The sequence below is a fragment of the Salminus brasiliensis genome, chromosome 20 (genome assembly GCF_030463535.1).
Source record: "Salminus brasiliensis chromosome 20, fSalBra1.hap2, whole genome shotgun sequence".
In the NCBI taxonomy this organism is placed as follows: domain Eukaryota; kingdom Metazoa; phylum Chordata; class Actinopteri; order Characiformes; family Bryconidae; genus Salminus; species Salminus brasiliensis.
In genome coordinates this window covers 4,939,756-4,958,640 of record NC_132897.1, presented here as the reverse complement: position 1 = coordinate 4,958,640, position 18,885 = coordinate 4,939,756, and the positions used below count along the sequence as shown (strand labels likewise).

At 41.9% G+C, this 18,885-nt stretch overlaps 1 protein-coding gene across 1 annotated transcript in view; it reads left to right on the top strand.

Annotated features, from left to right (window-relative positions):
- The window catches only part of rtn4r (reticulon 4 receptor), a 112,789-nt gene that overhangs the window by 34,882 nt on the left and 59,022 nt on the right, over positions 1-18,885 (top strand). The window lies entirely within an intron of this gene.

The window sequence follows — 18,885 nt, the reverse complement described above, 5'->3', positions numbered from 1 at the left end:
ACTGACAGACAGACAGATGCACCGACAGACAGATAAATATACAGACTGATACACTGACACAGATAGAAAGAAAGACAGAGAGACAGACAGACAGATAAACAAACAGATAAACATACAGACTGATACACAGATAAACAAGCAGACAGACAGACAGACAGACAGACTGATACATAGATAGACAGACAGACAGACAGACAGACAGATAGACAGAGACACAGACTGGCCAGAAGATTTGAAAAATGAGAGAGATAAACAGAAAGAAAGAGATTTACAAGCAGGGAGACACACAGAGAATGGCAAACAGACCAATAGACAAATAGACTGTGTATCTGTCTATTTGTCTATTGGTCTGTTTGCCATTCTCTGTGTGTCTCCCTGCTGAGAGACAGACAGATAGACAAGACAACAAAAACAGGCAGATGTGGATATATACATAAACAGTGGCACAGATAAACAGACAGGCAGATAAACTGGTAAACAGACAGGTAGGTTATTTTGGTAAACAGCCAGACAGACCAATAAACTGGTAAACAGACAGACAGGCCAATAAACTGGTAAACAGACAGACAGGCCGATAAACTGATAATCAGACAGGTAGGTTAACTGGTAAACAAACAGATAAACTGGTAAACAGACAGGTAGGTAAACTGGTAAACAGCCAGAAAGACCAATAAACTGGTAAACAGACAGACAGACCGATAAACTGATAATCAGACAGATAAACTGGTAAACAAACAGGCTGATAAACTGGTAAACAAACTGGTAAACAAACAGACAGATAAACTGATAATGAGACAGACAGAAAGACAGACCGATAAACTGATAAATAGACTGACATATAAATTGGTAGACAGACAGATAAACTGGTAAACAGCCAGAGAGACAGATAAACTGGTAAACAGACTGGTAGGTTAACTGGTAAACAGCCAGACAGACCAATAAACTGGTAAACAGCCAGACAGAACAATAAACTGGTAAACAGACAGACAGACCGATAAACTGATAATCAGACAGACAGACCGATAAACTGATAAATAGACCAACGTATAAATTGGTAGACAGACAGATAAACTGGTAAACAAACAGATTAACTGATAATCAGACAGATAAACTGGTAATCAGACAGACAGACAGATTAACTAATAAACAAACAGACAGATTAACTGATAATCAGACAGATTAACTGGTAATCAGACAGACGGATAGACTGGTAATCAGACAAACAGATTAACTGATAATCAGACAGATAAACTGGTCATCAGACAGACAGACAGATTAACTAATAAACAAACAGACAGATTAACTGATAATCAGACAGATAAACTGGTAATCAGACAGACAGATTAACTGATAATCAGACAGACAGATAAACAGGCAATCAAACAGACAGACAGATCAATGAAGAAATAAACAAACAGACACAGAGTTAAATAGACAGACAGATAAATAAATAAACAAATAAACACAATAGATGGGCAGACATACAGACATAAAACATAAACAGACTGATAAACTGGTAAATGAACGGACAGACAGACATACAGATGGGCTGCGGTGCAGCGGGAACCAGCGAAGTGGGAAATAAACAGGGGTGGAGAACAGTGGGCATGATGGATGGAGGATAAAGAGGATAGAAGCGGAGAGAGTGACTGTTCTCTTGCTCTCTCTCTCTCGCTCGCTCGGCCGGCGGCGGGTGTCTTTACGGCGCTGACGAAGCAGGACCACCTCATCGCATATTCCACACAGGAGGAGAAAAGCCAGGGATTCTATGGCCAATTTGACTCCATCTTCAAAGAGACATTAACATAGCGCTGGATCCCTTTTATCTCCACATTAATTTCAAGGATGCCAGGCGAAATTAAAATTCAGCGAGAATAAAACAAGGCTAAAAATACACCCCGAGAAGGAAGAGAGGGAGAGAGAGGAAGAGAGAGAGAGAGAGAGGAAGAAAGAGGGAGATAAGAGAATTCAACATACAGCCTCTTTACTGGGAAAGACTTCAGCTTGACTATATGAATGTACAACCTGCTCTCAGGCTCTTGACAGTAAATGAGGAGAGAATCAAATGAACCAGACAGGCAAGCTTATCAAACTCCCGACCACATCTTATAATGATGAAGAAATAAAAATTGTGTATTAACGATCAACTAAAATCCACCCCTTAATTACTGAGCGGGGGTTAATAAAGTCACAAAAGCCGTCTAGACATGATATATTTAAATAAACTGTAGTTGATCAGTTGAACCTTACCTTTAACAGGCATTGTAACCGCACGGTAGACCTTTTTCACAATCAAATTCGACAAAATCCCCCTTCCGCTGATTAACCTTTTTCTCCTCATTGAATAGAGTGTGTAATTCTGATTATATCCACTAGGTGACAGTGTCGTAAAAAGATAGCGTTAACTGAAAGCTGTGAAAAAAATCTGATTTCATGTTCTATTGGCCTATTCGAACCATGATGTCCTGAATGCACATACCCCACTCTCCTACACTCAAGTGTACGTGGTTCTTCAGACCATGATTCCTTCTCACGCACATAGTGGACATTACATTTTGGGTGAAGGACCACAGCCCAAACTCCATTTCTTGGCCTTTAAATTCCTTATATACCCCTGTAACTCTATGTTGAACAAACGTCGTCCCCATTTTTCCCATCTCCACCCTTTCTTCCACTATTCACTACACCAACGGGGGCTGGCTCCACGCACAGACTACAGACTACAGAAAGCTGACCCAGACTCCAAGCCAAAAGTGTCCATAAACATGGCTCTTCCAATCCCAAACGAGTGGTTCTGCTGTAGCATCACTCCTAGAACCCTTTGTAGCACCCTCATTTTCAAGAGTGTCAGGAGTCTTGACCAGTCTTGACCAGTTGGTATAGCATGTTGTGCTTATACTACGCAATATCCACTGCTACTGTCCAGCAGATAGCATTAGCAAATCAGCACCAGCTCTTGGTCTTACTCTCTGGTAGCAGAACAGAATTTTTCTTCTATAAGCAGACGACCTTCCGCTGCTGCCCCCCTCCTGAACTCAGTCTACAGAACAGCCTGGACCTGCTGGAGCTGCACTGACAGATAAACTTGAACTAAGGTCATGATATTTGGAAAAGGGTCCAACTGAGAGAAAAGGAGCAAGGACATTCGGTGCCATAAAATGTTATTTCGGCTTCAAACCTGAAAAATTAACAAATGGTTCTTTCTGGTAGTGTGGAGGTCCGCTGGCCAATTATGTAGCAAATGGGACGAACGCCCAATTAGGACGTTACCTGCAGAACCTTTACATTATGTGGAAGGTTCTGAACTCCAGAAAGGCTCCTCACACTTTGACGAATCACCGATCACCAAGGTTTTCAAAGACACCAGAACTGGTTCTTTGATTGGGTTTGCCTTAAAGAACCTGACAAGAACTGAATTTAACCAAAGTGAGTAATTATTAGGGGATAGAATAGACCAAATTATGGAAACTATACTATATGGACAAAAGTATTGGGACACCTACTCAAAAGAGTGTATACTACTTTTGTTGGATTAACTGTCTCTACTGTCCAGAGAAGGCCTCCAATTGAATTGCTATGAGGAGTGAGGTCAGGATATTGGATGGCCACCAGAAAAGCACCACCTCATTCCCAACTGCCCAGCTCCTTCCAAAAGTCTAATACTTCATCATCATTCCAGAGAACACACACTACTATGAAACACACTCTATGGACAAAAGTCTTTGGACACCTGCTCATTCAGTACTTATTTATAAATCAAGGGTATTAAAAACAAGAACAAAAAGTGTCCCTACTCTCTGTGGAAGGCTTTCTGCTAGATTTCTGAGCATTGCTGTGAGGATTTGATTGCATTCAGCAACAAGAGCAGTACCGGCTGCTAAGCTAGCTGATATGTCCAGTATATTAGGAGTACTTTCTCATGGTATGCTGTTACAGTCAGAGAGCACAGTGTGTTAGGTTAAACATACTGAACATGGGCCAACTTTGCTGACTAGATCACAGAATATTGAGTCTCAAGACAGACGCTGCCTGTGGGTCCTGGCATGAAAACACCCAGTGCTTTAGGCTCACTAAAACATTCACAGATTCAGGACCAGAACTTAGACTGCAAATTGAGCAAATTGACCCAATTACAGCACATCAGACCTCACAAAACACAACTGCATGGTAAACGGCAATGCTTTCTGGCCCTAGAAAGATAGTAGGCCCACTCCATGGCAGACTCAGCGAGCACCATCTGGCCGTAGAGACCAGCAGGAGAAATCTTGGCTCCGAAAAGAGCAAAGAATATGTCAGCAGTGCAAACAAAACAAAGCATGGAAAGTGGGCTGCAGTTTTCAGCGGAACGCACAAAATCCAGCGCAGAAAAGATTCTATACCAGCTCAGAGATTCACAGACCGCTCATGCAGAAACCACGGCATCTATTAGGGAAATAGAAGAAGTGCTGCACTCAGTCAGCACAAAATGTCTTTCCTTGCCATAGAGGGAGGAAGAGTGAGTGGCAGATCATGCGATGTGTTCATAAAAAATGTGGACGCATGTTCACCTTCTGTGAAAACCACCCGCAGTACAGATACTGTACTCTTAGTAAATATGTTTACCGTATGTTGAATTGTATTTATGATTGATATGTATATCTGATAAATGCTAATATATATTTTGAAATATAGGAGTTATTTTCTATCCAACAAACACACACACACACACACACACACACACACACACACACACATACATGTGTGTGTGTGTGTCAATGACAAATGTGCATTTATATATATTTGCATATTTATATGGAATTGTTCTGTATTAATTCATATTATATATACACATTATATTTATATAATACTTATATTTATAATATATATTTATATTTAAGATCTATATATTGCCAATCAGCAGATATACATATATATACTCACGTTTTATATATGTATATCTGCTGATATATATATGTATATATATATATGTATATTTAGAATTTCTTATATACATATATTATACATATATATATAGATACATCTATATATATATATATATATATATATATATATATACACACACATACATATTTTATTTATAATATATATTTATATTACATATATTTCAGCTCTATTTATTGTCAATCAGCAGATGTACATATATAAAAAATGTGTGTGTGCATGTGTGTGTGTATATATATAATACTGTTGTGAAGTTAAGAATAAGAAATTCAGTTTATTTTCACCCTGTTTTTGTCCAAAAAAAGTTAATAATTCCAGGCAACATGAATTATACAAGCATTAGAAAGGTCACACTGTTAGCCTGTATTGGGTGTCATTGAATTGAGCTAACATCAGCATGGCATTTTTGGCTTAGTTTTTAAGTGGCTACAACAACACATTTTATATGTATCCTAAATCCTACTTCCCAGCCAACATTGGTGGGTTCATGAAGTGGGTTCCAGGTGGGCATGGGCTCTCAGTGGGTTTGTACATGTGTTGTTACTGGGACACAGTTGGGCTTTCCAAATGGGCACCATCATCACAGCCAACCCTAATCTCACATTAGTCCCATTTAGACCCCATAGGTATTGTACAACCCAGATGAGGCTGGATCCTGGTGGGCGCTTGGTGGGCATCCATATGTGGGGCAAACCTGGAACCCATGGACAACACTTTCTGGTTCACAGTTGGACTAACCATACAGGCCCATGTGGTGTCTGGGGTAAACATTGCTGTGGTTTGGTGCTTTATGTAGTTCGAAATTAAATGTTGTCCATATTCTGTAAAGTCCAGGGTTTAGGGTTGGAGAGTTGAGGAGGCACAGGAGAAGGAAAGAAATCACGTCCTATTAATAACGATATTAACGATGCTGTCCACTTCATTCGATGACTGATCCTGGACAAAACTGCAGGTGGGGTTCGCCCTCAGCCATATCCCACCTTTGGCTGGACATGCATCTAGATACTGTGACGGGATCATAGCCCTTAATGAGGCAGAGAGTGACTCACTCTTGACTGTGCCCCAGGAAAAACGACTACCGTTGCTGCTGCCTGCCTCTCCAGTGCTGACCCGAGGCCAGCTGTGACGCCGCCACTGCTGCAGCTGGAGCGTGAACATGAGTAAGAGGAGCTGATCCAGGATCCGTGTGAAGTGGGCAGTGTTGACTCTGAGTCAGGGAAGAGCTAATGCTGTGCGGCGGTCCGAACGGAATGGGCGAAAAAGGCTGGAAAATTAAACGGCTGAATGCAAAGAGCCTCTTTGAGTCATAGCGAAAGGCGGATTTTCTTGTAGGAGGTCGTTTTTCTTTCTCCAACACAAACAGCTTCACCAAGTCAGGGCCCTTCGCCTGCTACATCAGAGGAATGATCTATTTTGGTGATGCCCACACCCCCTCACGCAACATCGTCCACAGAATGCATTCCAGCGCCGCTCTCGCAAATGCCTCCCTCTCAGCCACGCCATCCATATTTCATAACCCACGGACTCTCTTTGAAAGTTTGCCTGGCTTGGACTTTTATAGAGCCTGTTTTTCTCCTCTTTTTTATCCCCCCTGTTTTTCATCATGCATTCAGACACTTTAAGCTGCACCCTTTGCTTACAAAGATGTGCAAATGCACACAGGCAACTTGTCTAGACCCTGCAGACTTGCCAATAGAATAGAACTCCCTGAAGCAGATACACATGAACCTATTGGCACCATGCGGCCTTATGCCGGGCGTGGGCTAGAGGGGTATAAAGCCCCCCTAGCATTGACCTGTAGAGCAGTGGATCTCTGTTATGTTCTCTGGAATGATGATTGGTGGTGCCCCATCCAATACTTTTGGGATGAGTTGGAGAGTTGGGAATATGAGGTGACCCCCAATCCTGAACCCCCTCACCATCCAAGCTCTTGTCACTGAATGCAATCAAACCTTCACAACAAAACAATCTAAACACCAAAATCCAGAAGAAAGCCTTCTTCTTCCCTGCACTGTAAAGACAGTTGCTCCAACAAAAGCAGGATTTGATCAAAAATGAATGATCAGGTGTCCCAATACTTTTGTCCATACAGTATTTCCAGGGATCCATTTGTAGTTCATTTTGCTTCCGGCAAGAAATAACGCTTTCATCAAAATCATTAATGGCATTTTGCTGACCTTCAGATTCCTCTTTTACGTGCCAAGCTCAAAAGAGTGAACTCCTAACCTTGATAGCAAACACAAGGAGGCGGATCGTGCCCGGAGAGAAACCTCCACACACTCGTGCGCAGGTATTTGTGTTGGTTCGTGAAGTGTGTACAACACCTCTCCTCCAGAATACTGTCACTCATCTGCCTCGAACGAAAAACACACAAAGCTCTGGATCAAATGAAGCCAACAATGAAAGAGGCAAAGAAAGAGAGAATAGGGAACAAGGTGGTGGTGTGTATGGGAGTATATATGCACGCACACACACACACACACACACAAGTCCACACGTCCACATGCTGCGCGGGTCCAAAAGAGAAGGTCTCAGAAGAGTTTTTTCCAAAGCGGTGAGCACATTGAATATTGATGCTCCTCTCCTGCATTCGGGGCTTTTGCTTTTATCTCGGGCTCTCTCTCCCTCTCAAAGACACTACCTTTTACTTCCTCGCTTCACAGAAACAGCTACACAGCTACCTCCACAGCCATCCACCCCATCCATCTCCCACCGCCATCTAAAACGCCACCAGAGACTGAAGGTTGGGGCTGTGCCGCTCCTCATTCGCATATAGATCATCAGCATGAAGAGCAGGAGCCAGTGGTTTTGCATAGCTATGCTGTACAGAGCGGCAGGAGCGGCGCCTATAGTTCTGCGGAACTGAGCAACACTGTTACCTGCAGTAAGATGAGGGATGGAGGGCATATAGGCCGTACGCTTCTAACCACTGTATGTTGTATGAATATACATATTGTACAGCATGTAATCAATGTCATGCCAAATCCTTGTATCTCCAGAATGGCAGATTTACAGGAGACGTAAGCATATTTAATTCCAATTTTCATTTTGGAGCATTTCTATTGGCTCGTTCATCATGAAATTCAGATACAAAATGAAGAAGCTGCCAGATTATCAATAAAATCTAAAGTTTTGTGGCCCCCAATCATATAATTTTACAGCATGTTAAGAGCGTTATACTGTAGAAACCTCCAGATCTCATCAGAACAAATGCAGGTGAACATGAATCCAGTAAAAAGGAGAAACAAGAGCTTCTCATTCTGAAGAAAGAAAGTAGAGAGATCTTGTCGGTGAGCTAGTCTGAAGAACAGAGCTCGGTTCCTCCAGGTTTCTCCTGGACGCCCCCTCCCCAGTCCAGCCAGCACAGCGTGGAGGATGTGTTCAACTCCATCAGCAGCAGCAGCAGCAGCTCACCTGATTTACCATCATTAAGCCCTGATTTACCAAAGCAGACATACATTCTACACCCCCTACCAAATGTATCTCTATGTTTCCCCCCAAAAAAGCACGTGACCGCTTGGTTGAGTTGCCCAGTTAGGGTAAACTAGCTCAGCATAAACAGTGCACAAGATCTTATCACTAATTTCCTTGCTATACTATTGTGTGAATTGTGTGAATATGTGTTTACCTTCGAATTGGCAGATCTTTAGTCATTAACAGTTTACCTATTAAGATATGACCTAGTAGTAGATATGAACATTAAAAATTTATATTTTAAATGTATAAATGAATAGCAGGCTTTACCTGAAGAAATGGACATTCATTGATTTTTGAGTCACCGTGATTGTTCTGTAATGCTTATTAGTTCATGGCTAGAATTACTCTAAATGGGCAAGTCAACCGGCTGGTTGATTTGCGTATCCGCTTCCAGAATAGGTCTTCTGGGGGGAAATAAAAAATAAAATCTGTTAAATAATGATCCAGGAATACAGTTTTACCAATAATAACTTAATTCTTTGCAAATCTATATGCTAATAAAAAGAGTTGCTGGTGGTCAGTCTAATCATAAGGGGCAGAATCTGCAACCCAGGCAAAAAAAAAAAAACCCAAACCCCCCTCCCACGTCCTTGTATGCTAAGGGGAAAAACACAGCAGTTGGATTTCTACCTACTGAAGGGGACAGCGCTGAAATTTGAGCTGAGTAGAATAAAACCGCACGCTACATTAGCCTGTGCGAGCACTCGGACTGCTTCTGCAACTGCCGGCAGGTTTCCTCACCTTCAGCTGATGCAGTGACTCTCTGAGACACACACACACACACACACACACACACACACACACGGTGTTGGCAACTTCCTAACACAACATGGACAGGCACTTTCTCCAGCACACACCAGTGCCAGCAGTGTGTTTGTCATCGCTTGCTTGTCATTTGCTCCTAATTGTCCATTATGCTTCTCTCATAGACTTCAGCCCGTCTGCCGAACCACATCTCCATCCGGACAGCACTTCACCACACTGTTCACTTCCCAGTCCTTAAGACCCACATCTGGGGACTAGACTCGTTAGACTCACGCATCATGCTTATGAGGTCACAACCATGAACGTGTTGAAGCTTGACCTTTTATGAGGTTCAGGGATGTAAATGGCAAGACAGCTTATTTACATATTGTCGCCACCATGCAAAACCCTTGTATTTCCAAAGTTTTAACTCTACAAGACATGGAAAAGTTTTTGAATGGAAGTCAATGAAAAATACTTTATTCCAAGTCATTTTGGAGCGTTTCTATTGGTCTGTTTATCATGGAATTTTGACATGTAGTGTAAAGGACAATTTCCAGATTCACATTATGTGAAAAAGTAAAAATTGGCAAAAATAGGAATAGATATTTGTGTGACAGTGACAATATAGTAGCCATAAAGTGCCATATCCATCCTAACTAAGCTTCATTAAAGAACAATGTGCATTGAACAGCTATAGCTGCAGTTATCTAGATAGGTCGGTAGCTACGAACATTAAAAAATTATATTTTAAAATGTAAAAATTGGCAAAAATAGGAATAGATTTTTGTGTGACAGCGACAATATAGCAGCCATAAATGCGCCGAACACTGTTCAAAGTATACGTTTCTTGGGGTATTTTAGGGGTTCTTCCATTTAAAACTGTGAAGGAACCTTTTTCTTCTAAAAATAAATATTTTTTCTTGCACCTTTTTAGGTTCCTTCACACGTTTGAAAGTTCCTGAATTTGAAACTGTGAAAGAACCTCTTAAGGTGCTTTGAGGAACCTTCAAAAAAAGATTACTAGAAGAAAAAAGTTCTTTGAAGGTTCCTCAAAGCACCTTAAGAGGTTCCTCAAAAATTCCTCAAGGATCTGTTACTTTTAACCGTAATAGGCCAGAATCAGTAACTGGGCTTTGAACCTTGGAAAAAATGTTTCTTGGGGAAGTTTTAGGGGTTCTTCAATTTAAAACTGTGGCAGAACCTTTTTCTTAAAAGGGGGTCTTAAGAGGTTCCTCCACAGTTGTTGAAGAAAAGGTGCTTTGAGGAACCTTCAAAGAACTTTTTTCTTCTAGTCATCTTTTCTTGAAGGTTCCTCAAAGCACCTTAAGAGGTTCCTCCACAGTTTCAAATTCAGGAACCTTCAAAAGTTCCTCAAGGATCTGTTACTTTTAACAGTAATAGGCCAGAATCAGTAATTGGGCATTGAACCTTTGGTGGAGCTGCACCAGGCGTTTCTCCAGAACTGTCTAACCTGAGTTATATTTGTAAAATCCTGTAATATTACTCTACTGCCTTAGTCCACATGGGAGCAGGACAGTAAATATAGGAAGAAGGTTTTGTGTTCTAGTGCAGAGAATACCAGATTACCACCTGGCTAATGGGTTTAAGCTGTTTAGCTATTCACCTAATAGGCCAGATCGAGACCCCCTCCATCTAAGGGCCTCAGTACGATTGTTTTGGTCTGCACCCGAGTGCTATTACTGTCTTCACACCTGCCCAAACGAATCCCAGCAAGGGTGAAAACGACCCAGGGTCTGATTTGCCGGTGTGAAAAGGCCTTAAGTCACTGTGAATAAGAGCATCAGCTGAATGCCTTTAATGTAAATGCAACAGGAGGTTGGAAATCCCAAAGCTGTGTCAGGATGAGATCAGCTGTTTTTTGGTAAATAAACCATCTAAATATAAGAATTGGAGCACGAACGTCAAATAATATGGGCTTTAAACCCATCTTCATGCTGTTGACAGTTCATTATGTCCTGCACAAGCTGCACTGATGCGGTCTGACTATGCTAAAGCTGAAATGCAATCTGAAATTTGGCAACACGCTCTATCTTTTTATTACAGAGCGACTGTAATGCAGGAGATAATAAGAGAGTGATGGATGGAGATGGAGAGAGATGAGGTAGATAGGAGAATTATTCATCCGTCCGAATGTATTTTAAAAGAGACTCTCCTCACTGTGGTGTTCTGGCTGAGGCTTTTTTTTTTCTTTCCTCCAACCCCAGATTTTTCCAGGAGATATTTCTTTCATCCTCTGGATGTGGAGCATGTTCAGGTGGCATATCCCTCTAATTTCTGATGTCAGACACATCTCCCGTGCCTCCAACAAGCCATTATGCTACTAAGTTACAGGGGTGGAAAAAGCCCTACATGACAAATGATGGATTAAGTACTGTGTGCGTGTGGCAAATTAGCCAATCAAAGAGAAGCTCCATGTTACCAAGAAACAGCTTGGTCTGTCAGGGTCTCTCCCCCACCATTGGCCATCTGGCCTGTCAATCAGCTGTCAGCAGCAAATCCCTGCACAGCTTCAGCTTGTGTGTTATCTCTGCTTACACTCCTAGCCGTCTATCTGAACTCACTGATGTCTCGTCTCTGTTCGCTCCCAAGGGAAATAGCAAGAGTGTGTGTGTGTGTGTGTCTCTGTGACACAAACACTTGCCTATTTGATTTCTCTCAGAGTTTGCACTAGCAAGTGTGAGAGACTGCCGTTTAAAACGTGTGTGTGTTTGAGTGCAGATGCTATCAGGTTTCAGGTATTTTGGCCACTGCTCCTCTTCCAGGTGGCTAAGCACATAAACGGACACTCAACTCACCACCTTTAATCTCCGCAAGGCCGATTTGGCCACTTAACCTGGTGGAGATAAGCAAGCTTAACGTCTGATAGCATCTCAGGCTGTCGAGAGGCCTGTCCTTGTCCTAAAGCTGCCGCAAAGGAAGAAGACAGACATGCCAGTTTGCATAGTAGTAAAGGCCCAAACATTTGGATATGCACCACACATCACATGTAGGGTGGTCACCAGTTGTGGTGGGGCTATGACTGGCCCACCCATTTGAAGCACAGCTCAACCCAAAATGACTGCACAAGTTGGACTGCCCTCAATATTAAAGGGGCTTGGATGGACTGTATTGACACTGTATGTTCAAATGTTTGTGGACACCCCTTCTAATGAACACATTCAGCTACTTCTAGTTGCTAATGCCAGGCGTGGGCTATAGAGGGGTATGAAGCCCCCCAGCGTTGAGCCGTGGAGCAGTGGAAGAACTGTGTTCTCTGGAGTGATGATGGGATGACAACATCCTGACCTCACTAACTCTCTTTTCAGTGAATGCAATCAAATCCTCACAGCAATTCTTCAAGAAGTGTGTACCGTCAGCCACCAGCAGGGGGCCTGGCCAGCACAGCAGGAAAGCTGGTGGAACTGGAGCAAAGAACTCCAAGCCCCAGAATCCCCAGCGGTAATTAACACTGACCAGACCCACCTGTGTGGCACGTTATAAATACACCCAGCCAGACACACTTCCCCGTTGCACCTTTGTAGAGGGGCGAACGGTAACAGTGGGTACGAGTTGCAAACAGTGAAGAAAACCAAGAGTTAAAAAGGGAGAGTTCATGTTGGGAACAGTGAAGAAAAGCAAGAGTTTATAAGGAAGAGTTTATGTTGGGAACAGCAAAGAAAAGCAAGAGTTAAAAAGGAAGAGTTTATGTTGGGAACTGAAGAAGGGCAAAAGTTAAAAAGGAAGAGTTTATGCTTGGAACAGTGGGGGGAAAAAGGAAGAATTAAAAAGGAAGAGTTTATGTTGGGAACAGTTGGATTGTCCTTTGTTGGAAAGACGCCACTCCTGGTGTTTCCTTTGTTAGTGTTTTCCCGCCCTTTTCCCTGTTTTGCTTTTAAACAGTTTGTATACTGCCACCTCTCACAGCTGTGGTCATGCGGTGGTAACGCATTTGGCTTCCATCACCAGGGTCAGGAGTTTGAGCACGGCCACATAGCATCACCAAGCACCACCAGTCTTCACTTAAAACGTTCACCATTTGTTACACACATGAGATAAAAATGACATGATATAAAATATGATTTAAAAATACAAGTAAAATCATTAAATAACTGAATTTCAAATAAAACAAATAAAGAAAAAACACACAATAACCTGGACAGTAGTCCAGTTACGTCAACAAAACCAGGATAAACTTAATTTTATTAATAGCCTTGATTTCGGAAGAAATCATGAATAAGCAGGTGTCCCAATATTTTTGTCCATATCGTGTATCTTGGCATAGTTGAATAATGAGATTAGTACATGGAACAGGCCGTGAACGCTGTATCCTCCTTCTAAAGCAAAGCCCATGAAAGTAAAACCGAACTGTAAAATGTGCCGATTCCAAACCCTCAAAACTCTTACCTAACAGTTTTGACTTGTCATATTTACACCCCCCCCCCCCATCATTTACATAAACTCCACCCATCAGTGAAAGCATTTACAAAAAGTCACTTGTTACAGGTTGAAAAACAATGTTCGCCTAGGCTTATGAGCTAGCCTATGCTATGCTATGCTATCCAGTTAGGGGCCGTCCAGTGATGTGATATAAACCAGCCAATAACTGCAGAGCTTATCATTTGTAGCTCATCCATCACAGGGTTTAAAACTACAGTTTAGGTTGTGTTTTCAGCAGAAAGCACAGGGGTTGTGTTATATCCCTAAAAAAAGTTCTTAATTTATAAATTTGGTACTTTTTTTTTTTTTTTTTACAAAATATTATGGTGTAAGACAATGTAGAAAATCATTCTAAGCTTATATACTGGAACTACTCATATTTTAAGATCACGCTAATAATATCTCCTAGATGGCAACTTTTGGAGCATTTCTATTGGTCCATCCGTCCTGAAATTCTGACTCCATGTAACTACAGAACAACTACCAGATTTACATCATCATTTACATTAAAAATGGAGATACAGTATAGTTGTTTCACAGCGATTATATATTTTTGAAGCTACTCAAGCTACTCACTTATAAAGCCTATAAAGAAGGACATTGTTTAGTATTTGGGTTTAGTATTCCTGCAGCAAGACTGGATGAATGGATGAAATGCAGGCCTCCCCGCCATTGAACAGGGAGTAGAGGGTACTGTTACATAGGGCTGATCCTCTATTCCCTCGTAATCCTCCATATCATGACTTGTATGAACGTTTGATTGATTTTACGTCTATTGTAGCTCCAACAAACAGACATTTCCAGGCCATTTTCAAGGGCCAGATTTTCTTCCGGGGGGCTAGTCTTGCCTTATAAATATTTAGTGACATTCTTGCCTTTAGGAATGTCTTTAAAATGAAGAAAATATATATTGATTTAAATAAAATGGTAATAAATGTAAATAAATTTTATAATTTTTAAAAATATTGTGTGTTTGTGTGTGTGTGTGTGTGTGTGTGTATATATATATATATATATATATATATAATGCCAAAACAGCCCTTGATATTATAATTATATAAATAATTAATGATTTATATATGTAAGTGCTTTAATCAAGCATTCCTGGCAGCCCAGGAACTGCTTTTACCTCCTTTCTGCCTGCTTTCACTCTTTCCATGGCGAAGACAGATCCGTACAAATCCCTTGTCATACATGCACATGCAACAGCAGCCGAGCAAAACAAATAAAATCTTTTTTTTTTTTTTTTTTTTTTTATCTCCGAGCTTCACTTTGATGGAAATGTGGAGTTTGTCGGGATTACTGGGATTTCACTCGTCGTTCCTGATGCTCGTGTTTGCTCAATAGCGGATCAGCCACGGTCCGACGTGAATGGTAACCTGCCCTAATGGCCTACTCAGCCCGCTGAAGTCTGGAAAAAGGGCAGGCAATCATGTTATTTGTTTTTTAGCGGATTTTGATCCCTGTTCAAACAGGCAGCCGGCCTGGCGTGCAGATGGCTTTGACCTTCGTGTATGAGACTAATTAAAGGCTGCTGTCAGGCCGGACTCCGCTAGGGCTTTTTTTTTTTCAGATCAATGCCAGTGCGGGGCCACAGCAGCAGCAGTAGCAGCAGCGAGCGTCCATTTTGGACAGCCTTTAAAAGAAGAGTTTCATTATGAGGTTCAAATAGGGGCTCGGCAGCCTCAGAAAGATGTTGCTCGTTCCCTCAGTTTGGCCACGCTTGTCAAAGCGTTGTGGTGCGGGGCGATGCATAGGCCGTCAGATGATTGCGCGTACTTGCCTAGCACTAGCCATGCCAAAACGGCCCTTATTAAGGCAGTCCCTATGGTGTAATTTCTAGGTAATTTCGGATGTGCTGCAAATGAACGACACACTCCTAAGCCTCCACTGTCTCTATCTGGAACGTTTCCCCTTCTGTTTTCTGGCTATATTTTTCCATTGCGGTTTAGCCCAAACCAATTTGTCACGGCAGAGGAGCTAGAAATGCTGAGATAATAGGTTTAGGTATCGCGGGGGGATCTCGGGCATTGTTTTCTATGCCTTATTGAATCATAATGAGGAGACAAAGCAAAAGGACGGCATGCTTCGGGGGGGTGGGGGATTGGTTGTGGTGGTGGGCTGGCTGAGCTTTCATTAATCGGCATTGATCAAGCTCCTCACTTTCACTGATGCAGGAGATCCTGAACACACCTCTCAGGGAAACGTCCAGAATGTTAAGTTGTGGATAACAAATTGCCCACTAACGATCGTGACCACGCATTTCCGAAGTGTTCCCTGCAAAACTCGGCTCGGATTTTCCCCTCATTGATATTCAACACTGCACAAAAGCGGGGTGGTAAACAAGCCAATAAATAAATAAATAAATAAAAGCAATGCATCAGCCTCGCTCTTAATCTTAATCAGAGTTTCTTTTTAAGTGAGATTATTGCAGAACTATTTACATGGATACATAATAAGATACATTTGCATTCTGTAAAGACAGGTTGGAGCACTTCAGACGTAGTTCAAAGTCAACTGTAACTGTAGTAAATCATGGGTCACTCTTGGCCTCAATGTCAGAAAAGGGTAAGGGGTCAGCGTCTGCCGCCACTTACCAGCAGAGGGCGACGGTAGCGAGGCACTGTTACCCAAGGGAACTCCAATCCCCAGAAATCTTTGGGGTCATCAGTACCAATCAGATGTACATGGTGGTCACAGCATTTAAGGCTATTACAAGTAGCACTTCTCTGTCACACCTATTGCAGTAAAAAGTAAAGAAAAATAATAACAGGGTTGTAATTTTATTTATTTATTTATTTATTTTCAAAGAATTTATTAGTTTTTCCTTTAGTTATTTTAGTGCTAGCTGTCCTAAGTCTGAGCTACGCCATCTTGGCGTCTCCTTTGTTTTGTTTTTCCCGCCTTTTTTTATTCCGTTAATTTTAAGGGGTGCAACTCCACAAGTGGCCTGTGCTTGCTGGTGGCGCAGTGGTAAGGTGTTGGACCTGCTAGTGTTGCTGGTTCCAACCCATCTGGGAGCAATTTTTCTCCCACAGTACACAAAATCTCCTTAAACATACATACATTAACCTTACATCACATATTAAGGCCTTACACCTTACAGGCCTTCCTCTCTGCACAGGGGTCCACTCCCCAACCGTCCCGTTACAAAAAGAGCACGTGTTTGTTTAGTCTCCTGGGCACAGGAATGGAAAATGGGAGTTGGGTGCATACTAACTTGGCAAGCTACCTGACCCTCCCTTAGTGGTTGCCCACTGCTCTGGGTGTGTGTGTGTTCTTAATGCCCTATTCAGTACTAGTGTGAGAGTGTGTGGTTACTGTCCTGAATGGGTTGAATCCTACTGTACAGTAAAGCATATTTCTAATTCTAAAGGCAGTGGTTCTACATAGATCATTAATGGTTCTTTTCCTGGTGATAAAGGTGCTACAAATGTTTCTTAGAGTAAAAAGAACCAAGGAGGGACCACCTTTGGTTCCATAAAGAACCATGTATGTAGTAGAGATCTGTGGATGAGCACTGTTCAGAGTATTCTTAGAGTATAAGAGTATATTTGGCACTAAAGGTGTTTTGTGTGCTGTCAAAATGTTCATTTCAGAACTATCTAGATCCATCCTTTCTTAGAGTATTTAAATAAGAAACCTACTTGTAATTACAGCATTTATTCAGTTGTTGACCGTGGCTTCCAAGGGTTAAAGGCTCCAGCTATGGCCTACGGGTTAGAGAAATAGGCTTGGGGCCAGAAGGTTGTAGTCTGGCAGGAATTAAAGAGAAGGGGAGAAGTGAAGGAATAGCTTTTGCCATCATAACTGGTTCTCTGACTGGTGGTTTTAAAAAAAATTGAAAAATCTTCCTTATATCCTTCCTAGTTCCTTATATCGCAACCAAAAGGGTTCCACTGTTTCAAGTCAAATAACCTCTCTTTAGTATTATCTAGAACCCTTTGAGTGAGAAATCATCCCCACATTCAGTCTTCTGGACTGGCAGTAAGGCAGAGTTTTTAGAAAAAAAAAAGGTTTCCGCTTCCAATTGCACCATTATTTTGTTTCCAACTACAGTAGCCAGGACTTCTGAAGGTTAAAGGTTCCAGCTATGGCCTAAAGGTTCAAAAGAAGGTTGTTCAATCCTCTAGACTGGCAGTAATTACAGTTAAGGAGGGTGAAGGGATATCATTTGGTTCTCTGACAGTTGATTTTTGAAGAGTTAAAAAAGTGGTTCCATACAGCACCAGAAAGTGTATTATTAGTTAGTATTATCTAGAACCCTTTTTGTACAAGTAAGAAATCATCCCCACTTCCAAATACACCATTATTTTGTTTTCAACTACAGTAGCCATGACTCCTGAAGGTTAAAGGTTCCAAAGTTAAGTTAGTTGGCCTAAAGTTAAAGGTTCCAGTTGTTCACCAGAAAGTGTATTAGTTAGAATTATCTAGAACCCTTTTTGTACAAGTAAGGAATTGTCCCCGCTTCCCCATTATTTTATCATCTATGGTAACCATGACTTCCGAAGGTTAAAGGCTCCAAATAAACGTTCCGAATGATGCTGGGATTTGTTCTGAAGGCTATTGATGAGTTTGATCATTGACTGCATTGCCCCTGTGGCTCAGCCCATCGATCATTTCAGCGTTCCCTGGCATGCTCTTATCAAGTAGGGAAAAGCCTCTTTAATGCTGATGAATGTCGTTTACGAGCTCGGCCATTGGCAGGTGGAATTAAGGTCTTTAAACACAGACAAACTGCCTGCTCTGTCTCTCTGTCTCTCTATCGCTCTCTGTCCCTCTCTTTGGAGTCACTGACCCATAAGCTGAGCTTGAAACGTCGCTTCACTTCAATAAATAAAGCGTAAAGTATACGTCTCTACATCACTGCCGATCCCACTCGGTGGTCACTTTTGGCTTCAGAGAGGCTGAAAGAGAAAAAAAATAAAATAAAAAATCAGCTTCAGGCCCGCTGAGGATGATGATGAATGGAATGAGGAAGAGGTGAGGGAGAGTGGCGGATGCAGCTGGTGTGGCCCTCCCCGCACACAATGACACCAATCATCAGTCAGGAGCTATCATGGAGGGAACTGTGGGTTCATGTGGGTTCAACACTGACTGAGGGCATTATTCCACCCAGACATTAGGCCTTTAAACTGCGGGCTGTTTATTCACTTACTACTATGACTGATTCTCCAAATACTATGAAAGGAATATGTAAATTGTGCAGATCAAACAGTCTGGAACTGAAGTGTGGGCCCACATATGGGCCCCCAGAGACATCGCTGTCAAAATGTGGAAGTT